We start from the raw sequence: 12576 nt of genomic DNA, 5'->3' as shown, positions 1-12576 counted from the left end.
TAGTCGTTTCAAACGACTTTAAGAGATCCTTCAATATCTATCTTGAGATAAATCTATGCCTCTGTGCCTAAAGACCACCGAAAGCATACTTCCGTATCCTTTTATGGTGGATACGGCCAGCTTAGAGTCTTGCCTGAGGAACAATAGAAAATCAGCTATCTGGCTCACAGAGGTAGAGGTTGAGGACACTTTGCATTGCTTACACCACGATCTAAAGGTCTCCCACTTCGATTGCTAGACTCTCTGTGAAGATACCCTCCTCGCTCTGGCGATTGCTCTCGCAGCTTGTGCTGAAAAGCCTCTCGCTCTGACAAGCTTCTCGATAGTCTGAAGGCAGTCAGTTGTAGAGCGAGGGGGTTTTGATGATACCTCTCGAAGTGGGGCTGTTTGAGAAGCCTTGGACTAGGAGGAAGGCTTCTTGGAAAGTCCACTAGCATCTCCACTACCTCTGTGAACCATTCTCTTGCTGGCCAGAATGGAGCTATCAGGGTCATTCTCCCTGCATCAAGAAGAGCAAATTTCTTGATGACCAGGTTGATAATCTTGAAGGGAGGGAACGCATAAGTATCTATCCTTGTCCAGTCCATCAAGAAGGCGTCTACTGCTATTGCTTCCCTGTCCAGGACTAGGGAGCAGTAGTTGGGGATTCTCTTGTTCTGGTTGGAGGCGAAGAGATCTATTGAAGGCCTCCCCCATAATTTCCACAGTTTCTGGCAAACTTGAAGGTTGAGGGTCCATTCTGTGGGTAGAACTTGCCCTTTCCTGCTGAGCATGTCTGCTCTTACATTCTTCTGTCCCTGTACAAATCTTGTTAAAAGCTCTACGCCATTCTCCTTTGCCCACAGAAGGAGCTTTCTTGCTGTTTTGTACAGGGACAGAGAATGAGTCCCTCCTTGCTTTTTTATGTAAGCCAGGGCCGTGGTGTTGTCTGAATTGACTTCTACTACTCTCCCCGAGACAGAGTCTTTGAAGGCTTTCAATCCTAACTGAATGGCCATCAACTCTTTCCTGTTGATGTGCCATTCATTCTGTTCCACTTCCCAAGAGCCTGAGACCTCCCTGCTCCCCAGTGTTGCTCCCCATCCTGACTCCGAAGCGTCTGAGAACAACACTAGGTTTGGGTTCTTCCTGAGCAGGGAGATTCCTTCCCCTAATTTTGACGGATCCAGCCACCAACTCAGATGTCTCTTGATCTCCACTGGAATAGGAAAGGAAAAGGAGTCCTCCTGATTCTTCCTGTCCCAGACTCTTGAAAGGAAGTGTTGCAGAGGTCTGAGATGCATCCTTCCCAGGGAGACAAACTGCTCGAGCGAGGAGAGGGTGCCCAGCAAACTCATCCAATCCCTTGCCAAGCACTTCCCTCTCCCCAGGAATTCCTGCACCTTCTCGAGGCACCTGTTTTGCCTTTCTTGGGAGGGAGAAGCCAAAAACGAGCTGAGTCCAGAACTATCCCCAAATAAAGAATCGTCTCACTCGGCTTGATCTGGGACTTCTCCTTGTTGATGATGAGACCCAGCTCCTGGGTCATCAGAAACGTCTTGTGCAAGTCCTCCAGACACCTGTTCTTCGACTGGGACCTTATCAACCAGTCGTCCAGGTACAGGGATACTCTTATCCCCTCTTGATGAAGCCATCCCGCCACGTTTGCCATTACTCTGGTGAAAACTTGAGGGGGGGTGCTGAGGCCGAAACAAAGGGCCTTGAACTGGAAGCACCTGTTCTGGACTACAAATCTTAGGAACTTCCTTGAAGTCAGGTGGATGGGGATATGTAAGTAAGCGTCCTGCAAGTCCAGAGACACCATCCAGTCCTCTGGACGGACCGCTGCCAGCACTGACTGAGTCGTCTCCATGGTAAACTTGGTCTTTTCTACAAAGACGTTCAGTGCGCTGACATCTAGAACGGGTCTCCATCCACCCGAGGCCTTGGGCACTAGAAACAGGCGATTGTAGAACCCTGGGGTTTCTAGTTCCAGTACAGGTTCTATCGCTCCCTTCTCCAGCATCTGGTCTACTAGATCCAGGAGTGCCCCTTGTTTCACAGCGTTCGAGTATTGAGCCACTAAGGCTCTTGGTGTTCTTGAAAGTGGCGGCTTTCTCATGAGAGGGATCTTGTACCCCTCCCTGATGACTGAGAGGGACTAGGTGTCCGCCCCTCTTTCCTTCCACGCCTGCCAAAAGTGTGACAGCCTTGCTCCTACTGCTGTCTGGAGGACTTGTGTCTCATTTCCTAGCGCAGGCTCTGAACGTCCTCCTGTTCGCTCTACTGCCCGTCTCCTGCCTCCTTCCTCTGAAGTCCGTCCTAGTTGGAGCTCTACCTCGAAAGGGCTGCAGAACCTTCTTCTCCTCCTTCTTCGAAGATGACGGATTCCCCAGTAGACCCTTCCTTGCAGAGCGCGTCAGAAGATCTTGCGTAGCCTTCTGCGTCAGAGAATGGGTAATGTCCCTGACCAGGGACTCAGGAAAAAGATGTTCCGAGAGAGGGGCGTATAAGAGTTCTGCCTTCTGTACGACTGTAACCGCTTTGGTCGTGAAGGAGCATAACAAAGCCCTCTTCTTCAGAACCCCCGCAGTAAACAGGGAAGCCATCTCGTTTGCCCCATCTCTTAGAGCCTTATCTATATAGGCCATAATACTGGTTAGGTCTTCCATTCCTGTGGCTTGTATGGGTTCTGCTTTCCTGGCCAGAGCCCCAAATGCCCAGTCTAAGAAGCTGAACACCTCGAAAGACCTAAAGATTCCTTTAATGAGGTGGTCTAGCTCCGTCATAGACCACATCACTTTGGCAGAATTGAGGGCATGTCTCCTAGACGAGTCTACTATGCCGGAGAAGTCCCCCTGGGAGGAGGCAGGTACTCCCAGGCCAAGAGCTTCTCCAGTCTCATACCACATGCCTGTCTCAGAGGCAAGCCTAGCTGGTGGAAACAAGAAGGTGGACTTCACTGCCTGCCTACGTTCTTTAAGCCAGTCATTGATCCTTACTACAGCCTTCTTTGCTGAAATCGACAGTTTCATCTTGATGAAAGCTGACTGTTTCTTCTATTTCTTCCTGATGAACTGTGACTGAGGAGAACGAGGAGTTGCCGGTTTAAACTCCTCTCCATACAGCTCAAGGAGGGAGCGAGAGAGAACCTTATAATCAGCAGCCGCATTAGCAGGTTTATCTTCGTCCTCCGAAATATCCTCTAATTCAAGAATTCCTTCCAACTCCTTAATCTCCCTTTGAGTTGAAGGAACTAAGTCGGAGGTCTCTTGTGCATCCAAATTACGTTCCATCCGGTGTACACAAGTATCACTCTCTTCTTGCTGTACACCTGGGTCAGGGTAGTAAAGCCGATCGCCGGATGCGTCCTGACGTTGGGAGATGAATGCGTCCTGGAGCCGAGAGCTGGGTAAGTCTTGGAGTCGAGCACTTGATGCGTCCTTGCGTCGAGAGCTGGATGCGTCCTGATGTAGGGAGCTGGATGCGTCCTTGTGTCGAGCGCTGGATGCTAAAAGCTTGCACTAGAGAAACCAGTTGGTCTTGCATGACGGTCATGAAGGATTTCGCAACCGCTGCTGGTCTTGCGGTTCCGAAGGAGAAGGCTGCCGAGCCATGCTGGTAGCAGGAGAAGGATCTCTCGAGAGTTCTCCGTAACCTGAAGGAAGAGGAGATCTCCCCTTCCTCCATGTGTCCTGCGGAGAATCGTCCGTTCTAGGTCTTGACCTTTTCGCTGAAGAGGCGTTCCAATCGTCGTCAGAAGGAAAAGGTTCCGGGCTACTCCATCTACTCGAAAGGGGAGAGCGAGTACGGGTCTGGTCAGCTTGCTGCATCCACCTTCTCTTGGTCAGCCTCGACTCCTCATACTGCCATCTGCGTCTTGGAGAGGGGCTCGGAGAAGACACTACCACATCCGACACGCCTTTTCCGTGGCGGTCATAAGCAGCCTGGGAAATAGCAACAGGACTGCTTGAGGCGACGGCTGACCGAGGATATGTTCCTCTCACCCCCTTGCAGTCATCGACGTACCTTCTCCCTTGGTCCTGGGAGCTTGGTAGAGGTCTAGACCTAGGGGTGTGACAGGATCGATTAGTCGCCACCTCCACTGCACTTTCACAAGCACTATCACTAATTTCACTTGCACTCTTACCTTCCTTCAAGGCTGCAAGTTGGTCCTTAAGGTCCTTCATCTCAGCCGCCATCCTGACGTACTGAGGGTCATCCAAAGTAGCTACAGGTCCTGTAGAAGGAGCAGGGGCTACTACCTCAGGAGAAGGTTCTACTTCTACAGGAGTTGAGGGGTTATAAGAAAAATCTAGGCTAACATCACTCTCAGACTTAGATTTAGATTTAGAAGCCCTCCTTACTTTATCCAATTCTAATTTACGCATATAGCGTTTCATCTCCATCCATTTCTTTTCATCCAAAACCTCGTATACTTTACACCTTTTATCCAGAGCACACTCAAAACCCCTGCACCCCAAACAAACAGTGTGAGGGTCCACCGAAGCTTTCGGCAACCTCACCTTGCATTCCTCATTCACACACACTCGAAAATGCTTCTGAGACATCGTATCCAAAGAACAATCAAAAGAATAAGCCACAAAAGCGATTGCCAATCCACAGTATACGTCACCAATTATCAGTCAAAATACAGTGACACAGGGAAGCGAGCGAAAAACCCGACGGCGGACTAGCAACGATGTTGCCAGTCCAACCGGCAGAGATGATCTGAGGAACAGAAAACGGGAATGATTCCAAGTACCACCGTATAAGGGTTGTTAACTACCTAACCAAACAACTACCACTTGGTGGTTGCCGCGAGTTTTGAAAAATCTGCCAGACAGACAGAGGCTATAGCTATATATATATAACTGCCATGTAAGTTCTATTCGTAAAAAGCCAAAATATTTTTTTTAGGGTATAGCATTAGTTATTATAAAGTCAGAAGATCAATGTACTTAGTGTGTAAATTAATAAGTCTCATATTAAAATTCTTAATTTGTTGTAAAAATACAAAAGGAATATGACAAATAAAAACGTTTATAAAAGGAAAGAAACCCTTCAATGTAAATTATAAATGGCAGGGCAGCTAATATTTTGGCTAATAGCTTAATTAAAACAATAGCTGTATTTGTTTGACGTTTCTTAAAATTCTTAAGAAAGCTACTAGGTAATAATTTTAAGAGCATGTTACTAGGTTCCAAATCAATGCCAATTCCAATTGAAAATCCCCTCTTGAAGTTTGGTGCCTTTAATACAGCAGCTATCATCAGTACCTTCTTTAATAACATGAATACTACTTAGCAACACGTACACCATGCAAACTCAATGTTTTTCTTGAGAAAGTTGGTAAGGTGCAGTGCTTTAGTGGAGAATTTCTCACAAAATATTCTATAGTATCCGATCATAACTATATCATGCTTCTAGGTATAGAGAGTAGACAGAGAGATGATTTTCCATCTTATCATACAACATTTTTTAACATACATAATTTTTGTTGTATTCTGCAAACTTTTCATGAACTTCTTCACATACCTCTCATAGGCATGTTCTAAAATCCACTAACCATTAAAAAAACTGAAACCAATTTACCCTGTTCTGGGCTGTGCAACATGCTCAAAAAGGAATTCCTTCATATGGAATGGAAACTTTCTAGTGCAACTTGTGACTGGGTGTTGAGTGGAAAACTCAATGGGAGTTATGCTCACTTCTTGGTTGATTCTCAACACATTTGATAAGTAAGGTTTTCTCAATCCATCCAGATATGTTGATGTTTCAGTGAATATGATACATTTTCCTGCATCTGTTAACAATGGAAGTGCTTCTGGGAATCAAGGTGACACAAATTCTTTGTCTTCGGTAGAGGCCTGACCATGCTTTCTTTAAAGCAGTTTTCAAAACCATTCCTCATGATGGAATTAGTTTAGTGTGTCTTAGATAATTTAGGTCCTTTTTCCTGTACTAGGCACACAGATAGATTCTATGAAAGTTTGCTATCTCTTCATTGAAAAAAATGCACTTACATTTTATGAAAACAAAGATGACACCCCTAAGGCATGTTCATGGATGAATCTAAGTAACTGTTTGCAGTGTTGGCTGGGTCTAACACTTGTAGTAAAATTATCCATTTTGCAACTGCAGTCCCTTTAACACGTTAATACTGCATCTTTGTTTTCTAACTCTCTGAGAAGCCATGCAGTATTATTTGCCCCTCCTTGCTTTCATCAGTGTCTCTGAATAATTTGGGTGGCAGTTAATGCTGTATAATCTTTAGATTATCCTGTACTACACAATAGTACAGGAGTTACATAATAAAGTGTATAGACCTACTTAAAATATTCAAAAGTACATAAAAAAACAGCAATAGCAGAAAAACTTACCTAATACAAAATACACAAAAAACAAAAATTTGTATCAGAATACCTTCGCATATAAATTTTCATATAAAAATGTTTACGTAATGAGTTACAGTATTAAAGTAGCTCACTCGTCTTGGGTGAAGAAGGGAAAATAAATATTTTCACTTGCTGTGCTTAATTTCTTTCATATTTCGGGCAAACTATTGGGCACTTTTTCTGCTATTGTTGAAAAACAACAGCAGAAAATTTTAATTCCTTACTTTATGTTTAATCAATGAAAACTATCCACAAAGTACTGTATACAGAAGACTTTTATTTGGAAACATAAACAATAATTCAGCACAAAAAAACTGCAAAGCATATCTTTCATTTCAATAAGAATTCTTCTCTTCTCCTTATGCCAGAACAGGCTCCTGCTCTTGGGTATCCAGTAACAAAAGACAATTAAAAAATACTAAAATAGATGTGCCCTAGCACATAGTTAACTCATCATCACAAAACAGTTTAAAGAAACTGATAAGTCTCTTTTTGCCATCCTTATCAAGTTGGCATAAATTTTTTTGTTATAAGAGAACTAAAAACTGAAACAAGTTACAGGAGCTGCTGATAAGTCACTTTTTGCAATCCTTATTGAGTTAGCATAAATTTTTTCTTGTAGGAGAACTAAAAATTGAAACAAGTTACAGAAGCTCAACAGTTGGGTAGGAAAAGGCAAAGAAAAAAAGATGGTAAATAAGAGGTAGACAGGAAGAGACTAAAAAGAATGGATGATAGGTAAAAGACAGAAAGCAATATGATATGTGCCAAAAGGATGATCTAAATTTCATTTCATTCCATCTATAGTATGCCATACATTATAAATTCAATCCACCGATATCTAAAAACTTTAAGAACATGCTATGCTTAAAAACCATACAGTACTCTCCAAATAATTTTCCTAATCCCTGATAGCAATGGGCAATGCCCATTCTCTTACTAATACTCATAATGATAGTGTACTTGTTAGTTGACATGAGCACAGCCTATATTCATATTTCTCACATATAAAAGAAATGCACAGAAAACAATGCAGGTGAAATTACATAAGATGATTAAGGTTTAATAATTAATTTTATGCTCATGTTTTAAGCATTAATAATGCAATTTACAGAAAAACATACATCAAGTAGAAATTGAATACACATATACACTCTTCTAATAAATACATAAACTTAGTTACATTAATTGTTAAAAGCAATGAACACCAAGATGACAAATTCATGCAAACAACAATGATTAAGATTAGAACTGTACAGCCACCAACCCCCCCTGGAATGGCTAAAATCTGCGAATACTTGACACACCTCTAAAAACACTTATAACTGCTTATTTTGATAGTTCAAACATCAAAAAAACCCTCTAAAAAAACCCTTGTACCTGAGTATTTTAAAAGTTTCATGACAAATAATGCATTTAGTCAAGAAAATGAAATGAAAACATAGTAATTAGTGAATATTTCCCTATGAAAAACATCGTGAATAGGCGAATAATGTGGATATACTTTCCACAGAAAAATCCATGAATAGATGAAGCCGCGAATCCGGAACTGTGAATAGGTGAGGGTCCACTGCATTTCTTTTTGGACCTATAATTTGACTAGAACTAAGGGTTACTTCCTAAACTCCATTTATGTACAACAATAATAATCTACAATTAATATATATCATTAAAAATTTTTCCTCCCATTACTACAAGGCAGTGTTGAGTGAGTATAAGCTATGTGTTTTGTTCACTTACTATATAGTAAAAGCAGGGAGACTATCAGGTTTATTATTATTATTATTATTATTATTATTATTATTATTAGAAGGAAGCAGACCTTCAAACTTGTCATGTTAAAAGGGATGGCTACATCATGCAAATTAATCTTATATTGAGTCTTCCCAATTTTCTTTATGACTTTTCTCTTCTATGTTAATATTGATCAATAACTGCCCAATATTTATACTTCAGAAAAAAGAAATACATTAACAGTGAATATACAGAATTTCTTTTATCCTTGACGTTCCAAACACCCTGGTAGTCATCTTCAAGACAGGCGAGATGATTCTGGAGACAAGGGGTGTAGTTGAGGAATATATAGGGGGCCAGTACTGCAGTTGAAAGCAGTGCTGAATTCTCATGGGTTGCTAGAGGATTATTATCCCTGAATGTGGAACAGCAACAAGTCATAATGATAAACTGAGAAGACATAATAGTATAAGATTAATTTGCATGATGCAGCCATCCTTTTTAAAAGGACATAATGTATTATTATTATCTTGCCTCCTTAGGAGTCCATCACTTTTCTCAGAGTGTGTTTCTAGGAGCACACTCTTCTGCATGAGTCCTGGAGCTACTTTGGCATCTAGTTTTTCCAGGTTCCTTTTCAGGGATTTTGGGATTGTGCCTAGTGTTCCTATGATTATGGGTACAATTTCCACTGGCATATCCCATATCCTTATTTCTATTCTCAGGGTCTTGATACTCAACATTTTTTCTCTTTCTTTCTCTTCTACTCTGGTGTCCTATGATATTGAGGCATCAAAAAGTAATACTTTCATCTTGATTTTGTCAACCAACGTCAAGTCTGGTCTATTGGCATGTATTACCTTATCTGTTCCGATACCATAGTCCCAGAGGATCTTTGCTTGATTATTTTCTATCAATCCTTCAGGTTGGTGTTCGTACCTCTTATTACTGCAAGGTAGCTAGTGTTTCTTGCACAGGCTCCAGTGGAGGGCTTTTGCTACTGAATCGTGCCTCTTTTTTACTGGTTCTGTGCAAGTGCTGGACATTCACTTGGTATGTGGTTTATGTTCTTGTTTTTCATATTACACTTCCTGCATATGGGTGAGATGTTATTCCCATCTATTGTTCTTTGAACATATCTGGTTCTTAGGGTCTGGTCTTGTGCCACTGTTAGCATTCCTTTGGTTCGTTTGTTTGTATGGTGTTTTTAAGTTGCATGGAACCAGTGGTTATTCAGCAATGGGACCAACAGCTTTACGTGACTTCTGAACCACGTTGAGAGTGAATTTCTATCACCAGAAATACACATTTCTCACTCCTCAATGGAATGCCTGGGAATCGAACTCGCGGCCACCGAGGTGGCATGCCAACACCATACCAACAATGCCACCAAGGCGCTTGCATTCCTTTTGTTTCCTTCTTGAGTTGTCCCCTCTGTAGCCATTGCCAGGTTTCACAGCTGGCCAGTTCTTTAGTCTGTCTCCTGTACTGTCCATGCATTGGTTTGTCGTGCCATTCTTCTGTTCTCTTTGTCATTTTCCTGTCTGTATATTTCTGGATCTTCGTCTACTTTTATCTGTCCTTCTTCCCATGCAGTCCTTAGCCACTCGTCTTCACTGGTTTTCAGATATTGCCCCAGTGCTCTGTTCTCGATGTTGACATAGTCCCCTATGCTTAGTAGTCCTCTCCCTCCTTCCTTTCTTGTCATGTATAGTCTGTCTGTATTTGCTCTTGGGTATAGTGCTTTGTGTATTGTCATGTGTTTCATAGTTTTCTGGTCTATGCTGCAGAGCTCACCCTTCACCCACTCCACTACTCCTGTACTGTATCTGATTACGTACTGGTATTGCCCATGTGTTTGTGGCTTTCATATTTCCGGCGTTGAGTTTTGACTTGAGTGTTGCCTTTAGTCTCTGCATATATTCTTTTGTAATTGTGTCCTTCATCTCTTACAGTTTTAAATCCTCTCCTTCTATTATTAGCAGGTATTTGTATCCTGTCTCATCTGTGTGTTTGATGCTATTCCCATCTGGTAGCTTATCCCTTCAGTCCTTGTTACTTTGCCTTTTTTCACATTTTTTAATTCCAAACTCCATCCTGATGTCCCCAGAAACAATTCTTACAGTCTGGGTTAGGGTATCTATTTCCTTGATACTCTTACCATACAGCTTGATGTCGTCTGTGAACAACAAATGGTTGATTCTGTTGCTTCCTTTCTTGAATTGGTACCCAGAATCCATCTAGGGAGTCGCCTTGAAAGATCCCTCTCCTGATGTTAACTTCTCCTAGTCTTAACCCAGACCTTGTATGTACTGTATTCCAGTTGTGCATTGTATTTTTGAGGAAGCTGATGGTGTTTTCCTCTGCCCCATATATTTTCAAGCATTCTATCATTGGCAAATATTGTTAAAGAGAATGGCAGAATTAAGAGAGTTGACTTTATATATTGGTTTTCTATTTTTCTTATACTTTGCTTCTCTCGCTCAGTGATGTTTCAGAGTAACTGGCCAATACTATAGTCATACAGCGGTCCCCCCATATTTGCGGGGGATGCATACCAGACCCCCCCGTGAATAGTTAGAACCCGTGAATGTTTGGAACCCCTATACAAATGCTAAAAACAGCCTATTTTGTTAGTTAAAACTCCAGAAAAATCCACTAAAAATTTTCATACTTGGTTTTTTTAATAGTTTTATCACACAAAAAGTGCATTTTATAATGAAATTGATAAAAAAAACAAGGAATTTGTGGATATTTCTCATAGAAAAATGCCGCGAATGTGCGAATTTTCCGCGAATAATGCGGGGAAACGTTCCCGAGAGAAATCCGCGAATGTGTGAGTCTGCAAATCGGGAGAACGCGAATACGGGGGTTCCACTGTAAAGGGGAATTTCTAAAAATTATGAAAATACTGATGGTGATCTTTTATTTTATTAAAACAGGATTCTGGTATATGTATAATGCTATTAACAGCATAGAATCTCAGGTTCAGGTCATGCAGGGGTTGTACTCAGTGCCGGTATGTATTATTCCGTAGGCGTAGTTCAATTCCAGGCCAGGGTCATCTTTGGTTTACAGCTGGTGTTGATGCTGGTACAGCTGGTATTCATGTGACGTTTCAATCTCCTCGCAGGTCATCTTCTAGACAAGTCAGTAGAAGGACAGTAGCAAGAGTGTCTGTGTATTAGTATTTATAGCGGCTCAGTTGAATTCTCATTGGTTGGGCCGGTTTTGGGCAAAGTTGGGGATCTCACATTGATGGTTGCAAAGATTCTGTCGTGAGACCAGCATAGTAGTGTGCCTGGGGATAGATGTCAGGAGTTCTGTCTGTAGCGGAGTCCAATCATCCCGTGGGAGCTCCTGATTATCTGGCATTATTGGGGAGGTCGTTCACTGCTCTCTGGGTGGCAGTGGGGATGGGTAATGTTTTCTAAGTGATGTTCAAATTAGATTTCTCCTTTCCTATATAGAGGGCTTCCAGGAGAAGCAGAAGGTCTAGAATCTGTTGTCTATGATCTCGATATTAGGGATAATATAATTTATTTTTATTTGTTTGTAATGCATGGGCAGTCCTGGCATGGTTAAATATAGCTGCTTCTTGGGCATGGCAGAAGAATCACTTGGAGAAATGCACGGATGTCATACCGATGTATTTGCCAAGGCATCCTAGGAGACCGGGCATGTGTACCGGTAGACTACACTAGTCTTCTTCAAGGAATCCTACAAGGGGGCCCAAGGGTTGTTCCTCATCACCAGACAGTTCGACTTCTTTGTTTTATAATATATTACGAGATTAATCTTTTTTTCTGGATCGGTGGGGCTGACATTTTCCTTGATGATGTTTTTGAGGGCTTGCTCGTCCTCCTTAATGCCCTCGATATAGGAAAGGAGAAACCTACTTTGAACATCACTCAGGAAATGTTTCTCCTCCCCACCGCAGCCCGGAGAGCAGCAAGCAATGCTAGATAATCAGAAGTTCCCACAGGATGATAGGACTTCCGCTACAGACGGAACTCCTGACGTATATCCCCAGGCACACTACTCTGCCGCTCGCACAACAGAATCTCCACAACCATCAATGCAAGATCCCCGACTTCGCCCAAGACTGGCCCAACCAATGAGATTTCAACTCTAGGTTTGATCTGCTATAAATCCAGACCCACAGACTCTCTTGCAACAGTCTTTCACAGACTCATCTAGTCACGTGAATACCAGCTATATCAGCATCAACACCAGCTATAAACCAAAGACGACCCTGGCCTGGAATTGAACTAAAGCCTATGGAATAATAACTGCACTGATTACGACCCCTGCTTGACCTGGACCTGAGATCCTATGCTGTTAATACCAGTATACGAGAATCCTGTTTTAATAAAATAAAAGATCACCATCTTTTTTACAATTTTTAGAAGTTTACCTCTGAAATAAAGAATTTGGAAAATAGCTAAAAAAAGGTATTTTCCAG

General features: G+C 42.1%; 1 protein-coding gene across 15 annotated transcripts in view; it reads right to left on the bottom strand.

Annotated features, from left to right (window-relative positions):
* The window catches only part of LOC135222896 (intersectin-1-like), a 553230-nt gene that overhangs the window by 185133 nt on the left and 355521 nt on the right, over window positions 1-12576 (bottom strand). The window lies entirely within an intron of this gene.

The sequence above is a fragment of the Macrobrachium nipponense genome, chromosome 8 (genome assembly GCF_015104395.2).
Source record: "Macrobrachium nipponense isolate FS-2020 chromosome 8, ASM1510439v2, whole genome shotgun sequence".
Lineage (NCBI taxonomy): Eukaryota > Metazoa > Arthropoda > Malacostraca > Decapoda > Palaemonidae > Macrobrachium > Macrobrachium nipponense.
Note: the sequence above shows the minus strand (reverse complement) of the source record. Positions and strands in the feature narration are given on the sequence as shown.